At 36.6% G+C, this 18,523-nt stretch overlaps 1 pseudogene; it reads right to left on the reverse strand.

Moving 5' to 3' along the window:
* LOC103349841 (sodium- and chloride-dependent creatine transporter 1 pseudogene) overlaps positions 1 to 18,523 on the reverse strand; it is a 155,565-nt pseudogene that overhangs the window by 59,425 nt on the left and 77,617 nt on the right.

Here is an 18,523-nt window from a genome sequence, read left to right on the forward strand (position 1 = left end):
AAACGCTAAAAAGTACTTAAGCTTTAAAAGTTTCTGAGGAGCTTGGCCTCTTACTAAATTTTCTATGTGACTTTTCATTCATGACCACAGGCAATTAACGGTGCTTCACCTGGCAGGACTCGTGGGGAAATACTGATTTATCCACATCAGATCGGTGCATTGCCGTCTCTGAGGGGGCCGTGGTTAAGGATTCTGGCCATGCAGCTATGCATGTCTGCATGTCCCCCCCAGAGCATCAATTTTCATGCATTTTTAAAAAATGAGGCCTCAGCCCTATCTCATGTGCTTCTGCTGGGGAGGGGTGGGAAGTTAGGTAGCGGAACTTGGAGGTTTTTCTTCATGCTGAGTTAGTATTTAGTACTTTTTCACTTCTACTCCTCTCCTCCCCTGGGAAATGAAAGGCATTGTTCCTTGGGGAAAAATGGGAAGGGGAAGCCAACGTTTACTTTGGTTCAGTCTCTTGCTTATTTACTACTGTGGTAAGTGATAAATTCTGTGTTGTCTTACCTGACCACTCTTATATCCACCAACACAGCTTTCTCTAGCTTGGCTGAGCTCTTCACACTCCCCTTTTATTCTTAAGAAAAATATTTTATCGTGGCCGGCACCGAGGCTCACTAGGCTAATCCTCTGCCTTGCGGCGCCGGCACACCAGGTTCTAGTCCCGGTCCGGGCGCCAGATTCTTTCCCGGTTGCCCCTCTTCCAGGCCAGCTCTCTGCTATGGTCCAGGAGTGCAGTGGAGGATGGCCAAAGTCCTTGGGCCCTGCACCCGCATGGGAGACCAGGAGAAGCACCTGGCTCCTGGCTTTGGATCAGCGCGATGCACCGGCTGTAGCGCGCTGGCCACGGCGGCCATTGGAGGGTGAACCAAAGGCAAAAAGGAAGACCTTTCTGTCTCTCTCCCTCTCTCTCACTGTCCACTCTGCCTGTCAAAAAAAAAATTATATATTTAAAGTGAAGAATATAAAGGTTAATGGATATAGTTACACCTGGTGATTTTTTTTTGCAGATTTTTATTAGCATAACTTAAAGGACAAGGTTATGGAAATTATAAAGGAAAACTTGAATAAAAAGAAAACAGGAGTGGTCATCTGGCACAGAAGTTAAGTTTATAGTTCCAAATTGGAATGCCTGGTCTGAGTTCCAGCTATTATGCTTCTGATCCGGCTTTATACTGCACACCTTGGGATGCAGCAAATGATGACTCAAGTATTTGAGTCCCTGCCATCCACGGGGAAGCTCTGTATTGAGTTCAGGGCTTCTGGTTTTGCCCTTGAACACCACTGGCTATTGCTGGCATTTGAAGAGTGAACCAGTGAACCAGACAACTAGAGAAGTTGAAGAATAAGACTGGTTAAACATCTCAGAATGCAAGCAATGAAGTTTCAGAGAGAAGTGGGATTGAAAAGATACTTAAAGACATAATAGTGAAATTTTCTTAAATTTTACAAAAGATATACACCTACATATTCAAGATGATCCAATTCCAAATAAGATAAACCCAAAAAAATCTAGTTTAGAACATCATAGTCAAACTTCTGAAAATTGAAAACAAATATAGTACCTGCACTGAGAAAGAAGTGATACCTGATTTATAAGGAGAAAACAGTTTGAATGCTAGCAGATTTCTCATGGGAAACTATGAAAGCAAGAAATAAGTAACAACATATTTCAAATGCTGCAAGAAAATAACTTGATCATGAACTCCCCTTGCAGTGAAAAAACACTCCAGGAAGGAAGGAGAAACCAAACATTCTCAGATGAAAAAAAAGAGAAATAATTTGTCACCACTGGACCTTGTACTGCATTTAATGTTGTGTCAGTCTCCATTTTGAATGCAAGTTTCTTTTTGTTTTTGTTTTTGTTTTTTTTTTTTTCATGCCCGAAGGGGGATGCAGTTGCCCTAGAGAGAATTTTCAGTTATACATTACACCTATATGGTTCATGCAGGTGGCTAGAGATTTGCTATTAGAAGCCTAGCAGACTTGTTGTCAGTTTTTTTTATCACTTCCTTTAAACAGCCCATTCAGGAAACTTACTGGAAACTTAAAGTGACCTGCACTCTATGTTCTTATATATTATTGCTACCTAGCACACTTTCTTCTCTCTCTGCTTGACTCTTTATTCCTGCTTCCCGTGACTTGTGGGTGGAAGATACACTCCTGAATCCTTACCTCATCCATGTCCAGGATCTATAAGTGAGTGGATCAGACTTGTTTCCTGTTGTAGTGCTTTATTGAATTTGTAATTTCCATCTAAAGCACCAGGGGCTGCCTCAGGGGAAGATTTCCTAGGGGTACAGGGGAGAAGTCAAGGTCAGGATCCCAGAGTCTAAGTGGTGGTCAAGCAGACATAAACTGAACACCAGTCAGATATGAGCCAGAAAGGCAACTTGCAGTATAAATAAGTTCTCCACAGGAATGTCTGTCCTGTTCCAGATTAGACAACTAGCCATTAGACTGTCTGCAACTCAGAAGAAGCCTCCCATGAAAGACATTGTCGCTCCCCATCTTCGTGGAGGAACGACACAGGACCCTGCGCTGTTCTTTTGTCTGCTCGGCCCTCCCCGGGTTTGCTGCTGCTGGTTCTTCCCGGGTTGGCTACTGACCCTTCCACCTCCGTGGAAGGGCGGTTCCCCCTGCCACTTTCCCCACTTCCGCGGGGGAGCGGCACACCGCCGGCCGGCTCTCTCGGGGGCTGCTCAGGTGTTCCTCATAGATGTTCCTGGTGCATGTTGTCTCTCTCCTCCTTTATAGTCCTCCTCCACCAATCCCAGCTCTGCTACCCACACGCCTAGTACGCTGCTCTCCTCTAATCAGGAGCAGGTCCTACAGTTTATTGGTTGAACTGGAGGCAGCTGTGTAGAAGCTGTTTCCTCCTCTCCCAGCGCCATATTGTGGGAGAGCAGATGCATAGAATAAGTCTTAATTCCAGTAACTTAGTCTAGTCCGAGTTGCTCCCCACAGACATGCTGTAAACACTGGTCTCCAGCTCCAGTTAATATCCCATTAGGGCAGAGTTGCTGGCTGCTGTAGTGCTGATAACCCCAATTTAGTGAGAGACTCACAAAACAAGCATATTTTCAAAGATCAGCTAAAATAATCTATCGAAACAAAAAGAAAATGCAAATTATTCCTTAGTCTTTTAAAATTAAGTGGCCATCCTTTCTTTGTGTTTCCTAAATTATGCTTCAGATTGTAGGTGTACGGAGAGCAACTTGGAATGTTAGTAGAACAGTTAATGACAATTGCATAACGAATGGTGAAGAGTGAAGCCATTTTTATGCTGTATTCAAGCATCATTAGCTTGTGATATATCCATACAAAGGGATACACTGCAAAACATCACAGAAAATCCAAGTAACATTTTAAAAACTGCTCATATAACCCACAAAACTGGAAACAGAAAAAATAAACAAAGGGCAATAGCATAAAAAATAATAAACAGATTTAAGCACCCAAATATCAAAAAAAGGAGGCACACTTAAGGGTGTTTACTAATTATTGGCCTTTTAAACATGTGATTGATTTCCTATTTGAGGTTGCCAGAATATCTATTTCCAAATATGCTTTTTTCAGAAGCTTTTGTATAATCACAGTCCTGCTTTGGATGAAGTTACATATTCCATGATAAAGAAAAATCTGTAATGTATTTCTTCTAGCTGTAACCCTGGAAGAGTTCATCTGTACTTGGTATGCATTTTCTTATTTTTCCTGGGTAAAAATCATGAATAAGGATATTATTTACATAGGCAATGATTTTAGATAAGTTGGCTTGTTTTAACTACAAAGCATTCTAGAATGTAGAGTGTCAATTCATCACAGTGCCTAATCTAAAAGGAGAAGAAAAGTAAGGAGAAAAGTGTGAGACAGGAAAGAGTGGGAGTAGATGAGGAAAGGTGCAGAGAAAGAGAGAGAGAGAATAATTAGACTTCTGTGGGCTAAGGTACTTCTATCAGTCTGTGTAACAACTGAGACCTAAGTCGTTGGCAGGCAGTATACCTCCTGGGATGCTTCAGTAAATAAACTGATAATTATTTCCATTTATAAGGAAAAACAATATATCTGATCATATAACAACCTTATGTGTAAGGGCAAAGAATTTAAAGGTTAGAAAATTTATAGTTTGGGAAATTTGATATTTGAAAGTATTCTACAAGGACTCAATATCCTAGAAGTAAAATATATCCATTATAAAAGTATCCAAACTTCTATATAAACAAAAGTACCCCCCAAGGACCATTGTATTTATAATTTTTTCCTGTGAATGAAGCCTGAGAAGTCTTACTAAAGTCTGCATTTATTATAATGTTTTTCTGCATCAAGCCAATCACTTTCCCTCAGCGGAATTGAAAATTTTGATAGATGGACAGATCAGAGTAGGCCAGGAAACAAAAAAGGGAATGTCGGTATTTATTTGGTGTTTATCTAAAAACATGTAAGTGATTTAAATTCAGCTCTAAAATGTCCCATGATAAAAGATAAACAATGCCACCTAGGTTACTGACGCTTTTAAAAACAGTTATACATAAAACTTCAGAGGTTGTTATCATCTCTTCTGTTTCTTCGTATTACAGCACAGACAAATTGGATGTGGATTCTATGTCTGATATACTCCGTGTCCTAGTTACTTCAGATTTTTTTTTTTCTTTTTCTTTTCAGTAGTTGCTATTTAAGTGTAGACAGCAAGAAAGATGAACTGAAACTGCACTACTTGGATACTGAGCTAAGGACCAAACAAGAGAAAAATAAAGACCTGCATATTTTGTAGCAACATTATAATGCATAGATATGTTTGACGTGGTAATATAGAGAGAGTACTATACAAAATTTGGTGAGGAGGCTGAAATTGCTTTCATTTTGATTCTCTTAAATAGCACTAATTGAATACTCTCCATGTGTGAGAACTTTTCAAAGTTCCCAAATATTTAAGTAATTGTTCCTAAGACAACTTTATTACATAGGTGCCATTATTATCCCCATTTAACACATGAAGAAATCAAAGTATAAAGATTAGATACAGGTATAGAAAATCGAGATAGTAAGTAACTTGCCAAATGGTCTTTTTGCCTATATGTGAAGTCAAGTACAGTTTTACTTAAGCAAGAAAAAATTAAAATAGGAAATTCAGATTTTAAAAATGGTAAATTTTGGCTTCCACAAAAGTCTAGAAATTCCAGCATCACTGTGCTACACTTCCAAAATGCATCAAGAAACATCAGAAATTATGACCAGATTTTGGCCTTTGGTATCTTTCTCCACAAAATGATTCCTTGGATACAGTGATTTTGTTTTACTAGCAGGGCTAAAGATGTGCCTAGGATATCTTTCTGCAAGAAAGCAAACAGTCCTATAGATGTCTGTTTCAGCTAGTGGCAGAGAAGACAGAACTGCCTCTCATTGACCACTCTGAGACAATTTAAGATGTAAATTATAATAATGAGTATAAGTAACTGAAGACAAGCCATTATGATACTTACTTGTTCTAAGTGATAGAAAATGTCTAAGAAGTCTCACATCTACCAATGGTAACCAGTTGTTTGTATCTGACTACAAAAAGACATGTGGTAGACTGTCACAGTGGTTTCCATCAACAGCAAGAATAAACAGATTTGTGATCTTTGTTCTTAGTCCAATTTCATTACTTAAATTCATCCTGGGATGAACTGTGGAGAGACTGGCTTTCCTGGACACTGAAAACCCATAGACAGAATGATACGCAAGAACATCAGGAAATTGATTCTACTTTTACCCTGCCCCAAGTGACTACACATGCAGAGTTTGTTTTATAAATAAAAAAGCTCAATGTTTATAAATACCTTCTTATGAAAGCTCAAACATTGTTTGTTCAGTTCCTTTGAAATGATAATTTAAACCTGAGAATACAAAGATAACTTAGCAAAAATTTTATACTCTTATCTGACAGGCCCCTCCTATGGAATGTGTTGCTTTAGGGAATGAACAACAGCAGAGAGCAAACTGCTTTTAAGATATCAATATCTGCCTCTACCCTGTGAAGCCAACTTTCATTATCTTCTGTACTTTTGGTTGTATTAACGTAGAACAATTTATACCAGGTTCATATGTCTAGTCACAACAATTAATGTAACCTATTTGCATTATTGACAAACCCTTACCTAAGTAAATATACATGAATAATGTGATTGATTAACACATAAATATAAAAATTAAACTATGCATGTGTGGAGGACTTAACTTTGCTATGACCTAGATAAAAGTGCTCTGAAAAATTGAATTGAATAAAATGCTACAAAAATAATTTAAGGGAGAACATTTTGAGACTTAGTGATGAAGCTCTGTAAACAAAATAGGAAATCAAGAAGGTACAAATGAAAAGATTGGGAAAATATACTATGCAAAAACTAGATTATTAAAAATTAAAAATGAATTCTGATTAGGAAACTTCAAGAAGATTGTTTTCAGAATATTGGAAGAAAAAGTTAAAAATGCTGGTATGAAAACAAAATAATAGAAGCAAATATGTGACTAGGAAACTCAGGGAAGAGAAAATGCAGATGAACAATAGCCATAATGTTAGTGAAATGGTGCCATCTTCCTCTGCCCAACATGGCTTACTAGAAATCAGGTGACCCAATAGCCCAATCACAAGCGTCAGCTCCACCTGAGATTTGCCGCACCCACTTTCTTACCTCTGCAAAGCTATATAAGACCCATTCTCCCAGTACAGGCTGCGGTTCTCGTGTGCATGGGGAGGGAGCCTATTGGGTTTCCCCCACTCGATAATAAACCTTTTCCCTTACTCCTGTGTTTAGTGTGCTTTGTGGTGGCCTTTCGTTTCACATAATTTACCACTATTAACCAAGTGCATTCTATTTTTAAAGATTTATTCATTTATTTGAAAGTCAGTGTTACACAGAGAGAGGAGAGGCAGAGAGAGGTCTTCCATTCGCTGGTTGACTCCCCAGTTGGCCACCACTGCCAGAGCTGGGCCGATCCAAAGCCAGGAGCCTTTTCTGGGTCTCCCATGAGGGTGCAGCGGCCCAAGAACTTGTGCCATCTTCCACTGCCCTCCCAGTCCATAGCAGAGAGCTGGATCAAAAGTGGAGCACCCAGGACTGGAATCAGTGCTAACGTGGGATGTCGACACTGCAGGTGGCAGACTTACTACGCCACAGTGCCAGCCCCCAAATACATTCTAAATTCTACTTAAATCGGAATCTGTGATGGCTTCCAACTCCAAAGGAGGAATGTTTTCTGCTATGGAAAGGATAGGGCAACTATGTGACCTTTTTTACAAGACAATAAAATGGTAAACTATATGAAGAATACAGAGAGCTGGGGCCAGCAATGTGGTTTAGAGGGTAAAGCCACCTCATACAATGGCAACATCCCACAGGGGCAATGATTCCTATCCGGGCTGCTCCACTTTAGATCCAGCTCCCTGCGAATAGTTTGATAAATCAGCAGAAGTCGCCACCCATGTGAGAAACCCAGATAAAGCTCCTGGCTCCTGGTATAGCCCTGGTCCCACACTGCCATTACAGCCATCTGCAGAGTCTACCAGCACAGGGCAGATCGCTCACTCGCTCTCCGTCTCTCCTTCTTTCTCTGTAACTCTGATATTCAAATTAAATTAATGAATCTTAAAAAAATATAAGTAGAGAAAGTTAATAATCACCCTGCCTTTCAAAACTTATTATGAAATCTCAGCTCCTAGATTTGTTTTTCTGTTTCAGGATCTCCCCTATATACATCAAATTAATTGGGAGGGCGTAGCACTCCATGGTAGACAGACAATATGCTGAGAAGAAATAAAATTAAAATTTGTCTATTTGACGTGAATTGATATGTAATGATGGAGGAGAGAGACAGAAGAAAGTAGGATCTGTGTTTTGAATTTCAAGGCTTGGGCTTCAAAGATGATTCAGGTAAATCAGCTGAAAGAAATAACAAAAACAGTGAAATGTTTGCCCCATTCTCTACTACAACTATTAAGGAAGGGTTTTTATAGTGTCCCATCTGAAAGGCCACCACAAAACACACTGAACACAGGAGTATGGGAGAGGTTGATTGTCAGGAGTACGTGGGGTTACTGGACAGGCTGCCTCCCCAGACATGAGAGAACTGTAGACTATACTAGGAGAAAGGGCTTATATAGCTCTGCAGAGGTGAGGCAGCAATACCATTAGGTGGTGGAGCTGATGCTTGCGGTTGGGCCATTTCGTCACTTGATTTCCAGTATGCCAGGCTGGGCTTAGGATCAAAGCTTATTGTACAAGATAGTGATGGGGCCAGAGCTTAAGATGGCGTCCTGGACTTGAAATGGTGCCCCAGACAAGATGGCACTGTTTTACTAACACTAACCACCTTACCTGGGAGATATTTAAAATGCATGAGAACAGAAAATTAGAGCAAAAATTTAAGCTAATGTGGCGAAGTAAAAAATGAAAAGTCACAAATGTATGAAATAAGAAATGGTGATTTGGAAATGCTTTAAATTTGAATCTTTTTTAAGAAAAACAATTTTCTTTATATGCATATTTAAGCATGAAGTGCTTATAGAAAAATCTGACAATAGAAAACCTGAATAGATCAATAACTAGTAATGAGACTGAAGCAGTAATAAAGAGCATCACAACAAAGAATATCCCAGAACCAGATGTCTCCATGACTGAACATGATAAAAATTTTGAGGTACTAGCACCAATTCTTATCAACAATATTCCCAAAAACTGATAGGAAGTTTTTGTTTACAAAAACATTGTAAAATTTGTTTTACATGGCCAGTCAACAAGGGCACAATAACAAACAAAATAACAACAAAAACCAGACCAAAATCCCTTATGAATATGAATACAAAAATTCATCAAAATACTAGCAAATCAACTATAATCATACATCATAAAGGTTTTTCACCTTGACTAACTGGGATTTACATATGAAAATTAATAAGCATAATACATCAAATCAACAATATAAAGGATAAAAATCACAAATACCAGAAAACCTATAGAAAAAATTCATAAATGCATCATTAATGATAAAAACTTTAAATAAGTAAGATAAGTAGGGGACATACCATCATACCATAAAGGCTAAATAGGACAAACCCAGGGAAGAAACTGAGAGCAAAAGGCAGTTGGAACTGATAAATGAATTCACCAAAGTTGTAGGATAAAATATCAAAATTCAAAAATCATTAGCATATTTATATACCAACAACAAATTCACTAGGAAAGAATTTACAATCACAATCCTGTTCACAATAGCCTCAGAATTACTTTGGTACAAAGGTAGCCAAGGATTGGAAAAAACTCCACAATGAAAATTACAAGCACTAGTGAAAGACATAAGTAAAACATGGAAAGACCTCCCATGTTCATGGATTGGAAGTATTATTACTTAAATGCCTTTACAACCTTAAGTGATTTACAAATTCAATGCAATCTCACCCTCAAAACACCAATGTTATTCTTCACAGTATTAGAAAAAAATATAAAATTATATGGCAAAACAAATACCTCAAAGAGCCAGAATATTCTTGAACAGTAAAACAAAGCTGGAGGCATCACAAGGTAAGGTGTGAACACATACTAGAGAGGTATATTGTAACCAGAATAGCATAACACTTAGTATAAAAATAGACACGTAGGCCAAGGAAGCAACGTAGAAATCCTGGAAATAAATCCACATAGCTACAGTTCACTTACTTTTACAAAGTTGTCAGACATACTCTATGGGGAAGGAAAAGTCTTTTCGATAAATGGTGCTGGGAAAACTAGATTTCCACAGGGAGAAGTTTAAAACAGGACCTTTACCTCTCATCCAATTAAAAAAAAAATCAATTCAAAATGAAGCAAAGCTCTAAAGGTAAAACCTGAAACTATGAAACTACTAGAAGAACACATAGGAGTAGCACTTTAAGACATTGACTTAGTCAACAATTTTGTAAATAAGAATGAAAAGCACAGGCAATAAAAGTAAGATATAAGTAAATAAATAAATTAGATTTCATCAAACTAAATAGATTCCACCGAGCAAAGGAAAAAACTATCAGTGAAGAGATAGCTGACTGAATGGGAGAAAATGTTTGAAAGTCATGCATCTATTAATGGTTAGTATCCAGAATGCATAAGGGACTGAAAGAATTTAAAAAGAACAAAAAAGCAAATAATACAGTTAACGAGTGGATAATAGATTCAAACAGACGTTTTTCAAAGAAATAGAATCAAATAGCCAAAAAATAAATTCATGAAAACATGCTTAGTATCCCTATACATCAAGAAAATGCACAATGAGGTATCATTTTACTATAGTTAAAGGTAACTGTTATAAAAAAGACAAACATAACAAATGTTGGCCTAGATGTGGAGAAAAAGCAAGCTTTATACACTGTTGGCAGGAATACAAATTAGTATAGTCTTATGGAGAACAATATGGAGGTTCTACAAAAACATAAAAATAGACATTCCATATGACCCAGATATTCACTTCTGAAATTGTAGCCAAAGGGAATAAAAGCAACATATGAAAGAATTGTGCTCCCAAATTTATTGCAGTATTATTCATAATAGTGAAGATACGGGATCAACCTAGGTAACCATAAATGGGTGAAATGATTTTTTAAAATATGGCTTACATATAATGATTTATTACTCAGGCATAAAATCGAATGGAATCCTAATGTTTATAACAATGAGTGGAATTGGAGATTCTTATGTTTGGTGAAATAAGCCAGATTCAAAAAGGCAAATACCACACAATTTTTCTCATATGCAGAAGTTAAAAAAGTTATATCTAGTTAAAATTACCATCATCTTCTCTCCCTTCCCATGCTCTAGTAGTCACTGTCTTAGAGTCAAATGGACAATCTATCCATTTACATACATTCATGCAAAACATTTTTGAAATTCATGTGTTGAATTTTTTTTTTTTTTTTTTTGGACAGGCAGAGTGGACAGTGAGAGAGACAGACAGAGAAAGGTCTTCCTTTTTCTATTGGTTCACCCTCCAATGGCTGCTGTGGCCAGCGCGTTGCAGCCAGTGTGCCACGCTGATCTGAAGCCAGGAGCCAGGTGCTTCTCCTGGTCTCCCATGCGGGTGCAGGGCCCAAGGACTTGGGCCACAGCAGAGAGCTGGACTGGAAGAGGGGCAACCGGGACAGAATCTGGTGCCCCAACTGGGACTAGAACCCAGTGTGCCGGCACTGCAAGCAGAGGATTAGCCTATTGAGCCGCGGTGCCGGCCGGAATTTTTCTTTTTCTTTGACAGGTAGAGTCATAAGTAGTAAGAGAGAGACACAGAGAGAAAGGTCTTCCTTTCCATTGGTTCACCCCCTAAATGGCCGCCACTGCCGGAACTACGCAGATCCGAAGCCAGGAGCCAGGTGCTTCCTTCTGGTCTCCCATGCAGGTGCAGGGACCCAAGCACATAAAAATTTTGGAGGGAAACAAACATTCAGACTGTATCTGGAAGTATTAACCATAAACTAAAGGGAATTATTACATAAATATGAAAGTTCCAGAAGAGGTGGATAGAAGATAAGAAGTGGAGCAGCCGGGACTTGAACCAGCACCCATACAGGATGCCAGCACTTCAGGTGTTGGCTTTACCCACTATGCCACAGTGTTGGCTCCAAGTTTTCCTTACTTTCTTATTTTTGATGTATGGATGAGCTGATCCTGTTTCACATTTATTCATTTTTTTATTTGTATAATTTATTATTTATGTATATTATTATTTCATATCATTTAGATGCATTTTATTATTATTTATGTATATCAACATAGATTGTTGATTATTATTTGATTATGTGGATTAAAATTCAATATTACCAATATTTTTATATAGAATTTTCAAATTTTCGATATGATGTCAGCAATAATCATCTTTTATGTTGAACAAGTCTTCAATACTTCGCATGTAAGGATAGTTCAAAACATTTTTGAAAAACTGAAATTAAATTTTTATATGGGGGGCTGGTATTGTGGCTTGGTGGCTTAGCTGCTACTTACAATGCAAGGTAGCAGAGGACGGCCCAGGTACTTGAGACACTGCTACCTTTCTTGGTGACCAGGATGGCGCTCCTGGTGCCCAGCTTCAATCTGCACCAGACATGGCCATCATGGCCATCTGACGAGTGAACCAGGTGATGGAAGTTATCTCTCTTGCTCTAATTTTCACTCTATCATTGTCACTTTCAAATAAATTAATAAATCTTTAAAAATTTATTTTGGTTTAAAAATTTTGAAATGTTTGCACAGTTTGTTCGTAATATGAATTTTCCTTAAGTAAGCTCCAGGCTGCTGGCTTCAGATCAGCTCAGCTCCAGCTGTTGTGGACATTTGGGGAGCGAACCAGAGGTTGGAAGACCTCTCTCTCTCTGCTTCCTCTGCCTCTGCCTCTTTGTAACTCTGCCTTTCAAATAAATAAATAAATCTGAAAAAAAAATTGTAAGGTGCGGAGCCCCAACAGGCAATAATATAAGAGTAATCCTTGGCCAGCCACGGCTCAATAGGCTAATCCTCTGCCTGCAGCGCCAGCACACCGGGTTCTAGTCCTGGTTGGGGCACCAGATTTTGTCCTGGTTGCCCCTCTTCCAGTCCAGCTCTCTGTCAGTGTGCCGGCTGCAGCGGCCATTGTGGGGTGAACCAACAGAAAAGGAAGACCTTTCTCTCTCTCTCTCTCTCACTATCCACTCTGCCTGTCAAAAAGAAAAATAAAAAAAGTAATCCTTGACGACAAAATCCACTGATAGATGCTAAAATTAGAAAGTGAAACCTTGAAAAGAAATAGTGTGTGTATAGCCTCAAATTAAATCCTCCAACATACATATTAACATCTAAGGGAAATAGAAGTCAAACAGTGGTAATGACTCAACTAAACAATCATATAACACATTACAGATATAAAGGCACATTCTCAGGCCAGCATTGTGGCTTAGAGGGTAAAGCCACTGCCTGCAGCACTGGCATCCCATGTGGGTACCAATTCGAGTCCTAGCTTCTCCACTTCCAGTCAAGCTAATGTTACTGGGATGGCAATGGAAGATAGCTCAAGTGCTGGGGCCCCTATACCCACATGCAAGACTTGTATGAAGCTCCTGGCTCCTCACTTTGGTCTGGCTCAACCTATCTTTGCAGTCACTTGAGGAGAGAACCAGAAGATGGAAGATCTCTCTCTCTGCCTTTGCTTCTGCTTCTGTTTTTCTATAACTCTGCCTTTCAAATAAATAAATAAGTCTTTAAAAAATCCAAGATTTCATGAACTTTATTGAAAAAAATGAAACTTATCTATATCCATTTATGTATGCATTGATTATTTCAATAGTTTAAGTGTAAATATTCTGCTACATTCATAAAGAGAAATTCAAGTAAAAAACTGTAACGAAAACTTAGAAGTATCATAAAATTAAACAAGACTTTTTAATCTAGCAAAGATAATTTAATGTTATGGAAAATACATTGTTTAAATTTATGAATACTAATATTGAGTTACACAGATTTTACAAACACTTCCTAATCAGAAGGCTCCTAATCACTGGGTGGCAAAGATGGAAAGTGATGCAAGGTATCATATGTACTCCAGTAATCTACTAGATCATTGCTCTTTAAAATCAGCTGAGATTTGATTCTCTCTAAAAAAATAAAATATCTAGGAAAAATCTATTCTATTTTAAATAGACTCTAGAAACAATTTATTAGAAAGTAATAGAATCTTTATTTTACTGTTGACCTTTAAAAAATGAGTGATTCATCATTTGTAGTACCATTTACTCAAGAAAACTTGAAGGCCACTGGAGTAGCCAGAATTAGTTCCTTGGTATTCACAATAATTGATTAAAATATTCACTTGTGTAATTTAAGGTGAGTATTTTGGGTCATTATTTTATATTTTAAAATTCAACGTCCTGCAGTAAAAGTGAAAGATTTTAATGACTGTCATATGTTACAGGCATATTCCATTTTATAAAGTTAAAGCCCAACACATTATGAATTCTGTACAGTAGAGGAGCTCATTTATACTAACAGTGACCTTGTTGCACCAAAAGTCACATTGCTAAGCTAACATGAACTGATGAAATAATAGATATTTTCTTTTAGTTTTTAGTTATTGATGGTCCTTTGTTTAAATATATATATATATATATATATATATATATATATATTTGTTTATTTGAAAACAGAGAGGGAGAGGCAGAGGCAGAGAGAGATGTCTTCCACCTGCTGGTTCACTCTCCAAATTGTCACAGTGGCTGGAGCTGGGCTGATCTGAAGCCACAAGCTAGGGGCTTTCTCAGGGTCTCCCACGTGGGTGCAGAGGCCCAAGCATTTGAGTCATTTTCTGCTACCTTCCTAATGCATTAGTAAGGAGCTGTATCAGAAGTGGGCCAACTGGGACTAGAACCTGTGCCCACAAGGGATGCTGGCACTGCAGGTGCAGCTTAACCTATTATGTCACAGTGCTGGTCCTGGAAGTTTCGTTCTTGATATGTAATCTATTTCTGCATCTTTAATGCATTTGTCCAACAATCACAACACACAGAGTAAGTTTACTTTTACTTTGTCTCATGTTGAATTTTAATACTCAGGTTTTCTTGATGATCTCAATATGTTATTTATATATATATTTTTTTTCTTCATTTGCATAGTCTCAATAACTCCCCTTTCCACTTTTCCTAGGTGTGTTAAGTTAAAAATGCTATCCAAAGAAAAGATATGGTTTGACTAGCACAGTTTAGTGGAAATACTGAATTACAGAATCTGGTCACAAACTGGTATTAACATAGATACTTCATGAATCCACTTCACAATTCACTCACTATGGATTCATTGATTGATTCCCTACTAGAATATATTTTAGGCAATAGTCTGAGGGCATTGAGGATTCAACAGTGATAAGAGCAGGCAAAAATCTCTGCATGCCTGAGGGTTACGTTTACTATAGATCTTACTAAGTTATTTCAGACATAGGATGCTACCAAATTATTTTTTTCATTTTGTAAATTATTTCTGATAAATTCACAAACAATGTCACTTAGTTTTTCTTTTGGAAAAAAATGAAATTCAGCCATTTAAAATCATCTGAATATAATATTGTAGTTACAAAAGTGAAAGAAAATATAGAATAAATAATAAAATTGAACTAAGCAAAGATATACAATAATGAGAAAGAAAGAGGAGAGGTGGGCATTTGACAACAGCAGTGCAAACTGCATTTGGGCACCTGCATCCCAGATCAGCAAGTCTGAGTTCAGCTCTCAGCGCAGATCCACAATTCCAGCTTCCTGCTAATGTGCACCCTGGGTTTATCACTGATTGCCCTAATAGCTGGGCATCTGCCACCAACAAGGAGATCCAGACTGAGTTCTTGACTCCCAGCTTCAGCTGTTTTAAGTATTGTGGGAGTGAAGCAATAGATGGGACATCTCTCTCACTCTCTCTCTCTCTTTCTCTCTCTCTCTCTCCCTTTATCTCTCTTTCTCTCTCCAGCTCTCTGCTTTTCAAAAACATGCAATAAAATTTTAAAAAATAGAAGAGAATTGAACCTATTGCAATCAAAATTGGACAGCTTTGTGCAAGAAGGCATTTGTAAAGCAAAGTATTTGCAGTTGATATTTTAAAAAATCATGAATTCATTAAATGAGGATTCATCTAAACTCATGTTTTAAATTTGCGTAGGTTATTGCCAGACATTGTCATAGTGAATTCTCCCTGAAACACACCATCACCCTCACATTTATTGTGAATTAACAGAAATAGGCAAACATTAGTGACGCAAATTATGTTACTGAACTGGTGGTTTACAGAGAGCAATATCATAATGATGGCACACAGACCAGATCTGTCAAGACGCAAACTACAGCATAATTCGATTCTATGTCTCACAGGAGAATCTAGAAAGTGTCCACAGGAGAGTCACTTTTTTCATCTGTTCTCTGTCAGGGAATACATAGTGACTGCTTAAAAGGAAAATATATCAGGTGTCTGAAATTTATGAAGTTTTTAAAAATAATCTCACCTAGTTACTTTGTTCTGTACTATTTAAATGCAAAATTGGCACATACATTTGATGTACAAACCGAAAATTTGAAAAAATGTGAATTTTGAATATGTGAAATCACAGATGATATGCTTTGAATGTACCATATATCTTAAAAATCTGTTGCACAATAACTGTAATTAGTCAATATATTTAATTCATACATACACTGCTCCAATAATTGATATTATAATGTCTTCTTGAAAAAATAGGAATATTGTGTCTAATTTTAGAAAATGCATATAAAAGAACTACATGAATAGAGACTGTACTTGTATTTTTGAAGTAAATGTAATCATTTAGACTCTCTGAAGTTTCATAAACACAGAATATCGAAATATGAATTTTGGCTCTATGTCTTCATATTGCATGAAAACTCTTTTGTCTATAATCTTCTCATTTGTATTCAATTGACACAATTCTATTTCTTTCTAAATACAATCTACAGTGACAAATGGACATAGCACTGTGGTAACTATTCTTATAATGAGTTTTCTGAATTAACTTTGACAACTACATCTTTAAAATTGTACCAGATGACACAGAAGAATTAGTTTTAACCTGTTAGATTGTCTCTTTCATATTTGAATAGAACACCTTAAGAAATATCATGAATTCATTTCAGAATGAATGCTGCAGCTATGAAGGGTATATGTTTATTTATACAGGCCTCTAAAATGAATTTCTGGTCATATTTATTTTATTAGATTGAATTTAGAAGCATATTCTTGAAAATACTGACATTGCTATCAATATTAAATGACTTACCTAAGTTTGAACAAGTTTTTTATCTATGCAAAATCATATTTCTGATTAAAATTAATGTAGTAAACAATGTCAGGAATTTTTAAATAACTTCTTGTGTCAATTATTTCTTCAATAATAAAGGCCAAAATTAAATGTTTTACAATTTCCCACCAGACATAGGGCTGTTTAGAAATCATTTGCCAGATTAATTTGAAATAATTTTCTAAATTTTGTATAATATTAATGTTCAAATAGATCAAATTAGTACATAATTCAAAATGATCAGACTTATTTTCTAAGAACAACATATATATTCAAATGTTCATAGAGGTGAGTTAGTGTATATCATTTCATTTTAAAAAGTTAGCAGATATTATACTATACCAGTTAAGGATAATCATATAGTAATACAAATGATTATGACATCTGCTGTTTATTGATATAAAATCACATGGTAAGAAATTCTTATATATTGGTGATTCTAATAATCATAAGAGTTGGATAGTTATAACTTCTTTTGCACTTTGAGATGCGACATTTTTCAGCAATCCTTGTTCTACTGTTGAGGAACAGTGTTTTTTTGTTGTTGTTTGTTTCTTCAGATTATTTGTTGAACTCTTTAGTTAGTGTAGGGTTAATCTCATGAGTATAATGTTAACTGAAAATAGATCTTTGTGAAAAATAAGAATGGGAATAGGAGAGAAGGAAGAAGTGTGGGAGCGTGGGTGGGAGGGAGGATAGGTTGGGAAGTATCATTATGTTCCTAAATCTGTATATATGAAATACATGAAATTTGTATACCTTAAATATGATTTTAAAAGAAGATGAAAAATATGGCCTAAGATGTTATCTCTCTAGTCTGAAAGAACACATATGTGAACCATTGAATAATTTTAGCCAGGGACCAAAATTAGGGCCCCTGTGCCGCTAAAACTGATGTATTTTCCACTAGCCACGCTAGTCTTAGTGATAATTTTATTCTGAAATATTTCAAAATACAGCTTTGGTTATTTCAATTTTTTGACATTTAGAAGTTGTGTGACTTTATCATAGTTTTACATCTTCCTGAGGTCCTTTATTCTCACTTGCATAAAATGGATACTAATTGTACTTAGATGAAGAGGTTACTTAAAGATTTGATGAGATGACATATAGAATGCCTAGCATATATCAGGGAATATGCATATTATGAAGAAAGAAGGAATATATATATATATATATATATGTATATATGCTTCTTTCTTTCAATATGTGTGTGTGCATGTGTGTGTGTATCCAGTCAATGCTTCCCATCAGTGAGTTTAACATCTGTGGACTCCACCAACTACAGATTGAAAACATTCAGAAAGAAATTGGCACCTGTATGGAACATATACAGACATTTTTCTTGTTACTATTCCCCAAATGATATAACAACTACTTACATAGAATTTAGATTGCCTTTAAGTATCTATGTATTTGAATCATCTAGATATGATTTAAAATATACAAAAGGAAAGGAATACATTATATGCAAATAGGCATTTAATTAAAAATAAAATAAGCAGCTGTAGATTTTTTGTGTCCTTGGGTGTCCTGGAATCAATCTCTCATGGAAACTGAGGTGCAACCATTATTTTGTACACATACACACACACACACACACGTATATATATATATATGTCATATATGTATATGACACACACATACATAGAATTATTTTAAACTGAATTTAAAAGAAATTTTCAACTACATTTTCTGCAAATGAAGAGTA

This window comes from Oryctolagus cuniculus, chromosome 5, assembly GCF_051225735.1.
Source record: "Oryctolagus cuniculus isolate XC-2025 breed Fujian yellow rabbit chromosome 5, ASM5122573v1, whole genome shotgun sequence".
In the NCBI taxonomy this organism is placed as follows: domain Eukaryota; kingdom Metazoa; phylum Chordata; class Mammalia; order Lagomorpha; family Leporidae; genus Oryctolagus; species Oryctolagus cuniculus.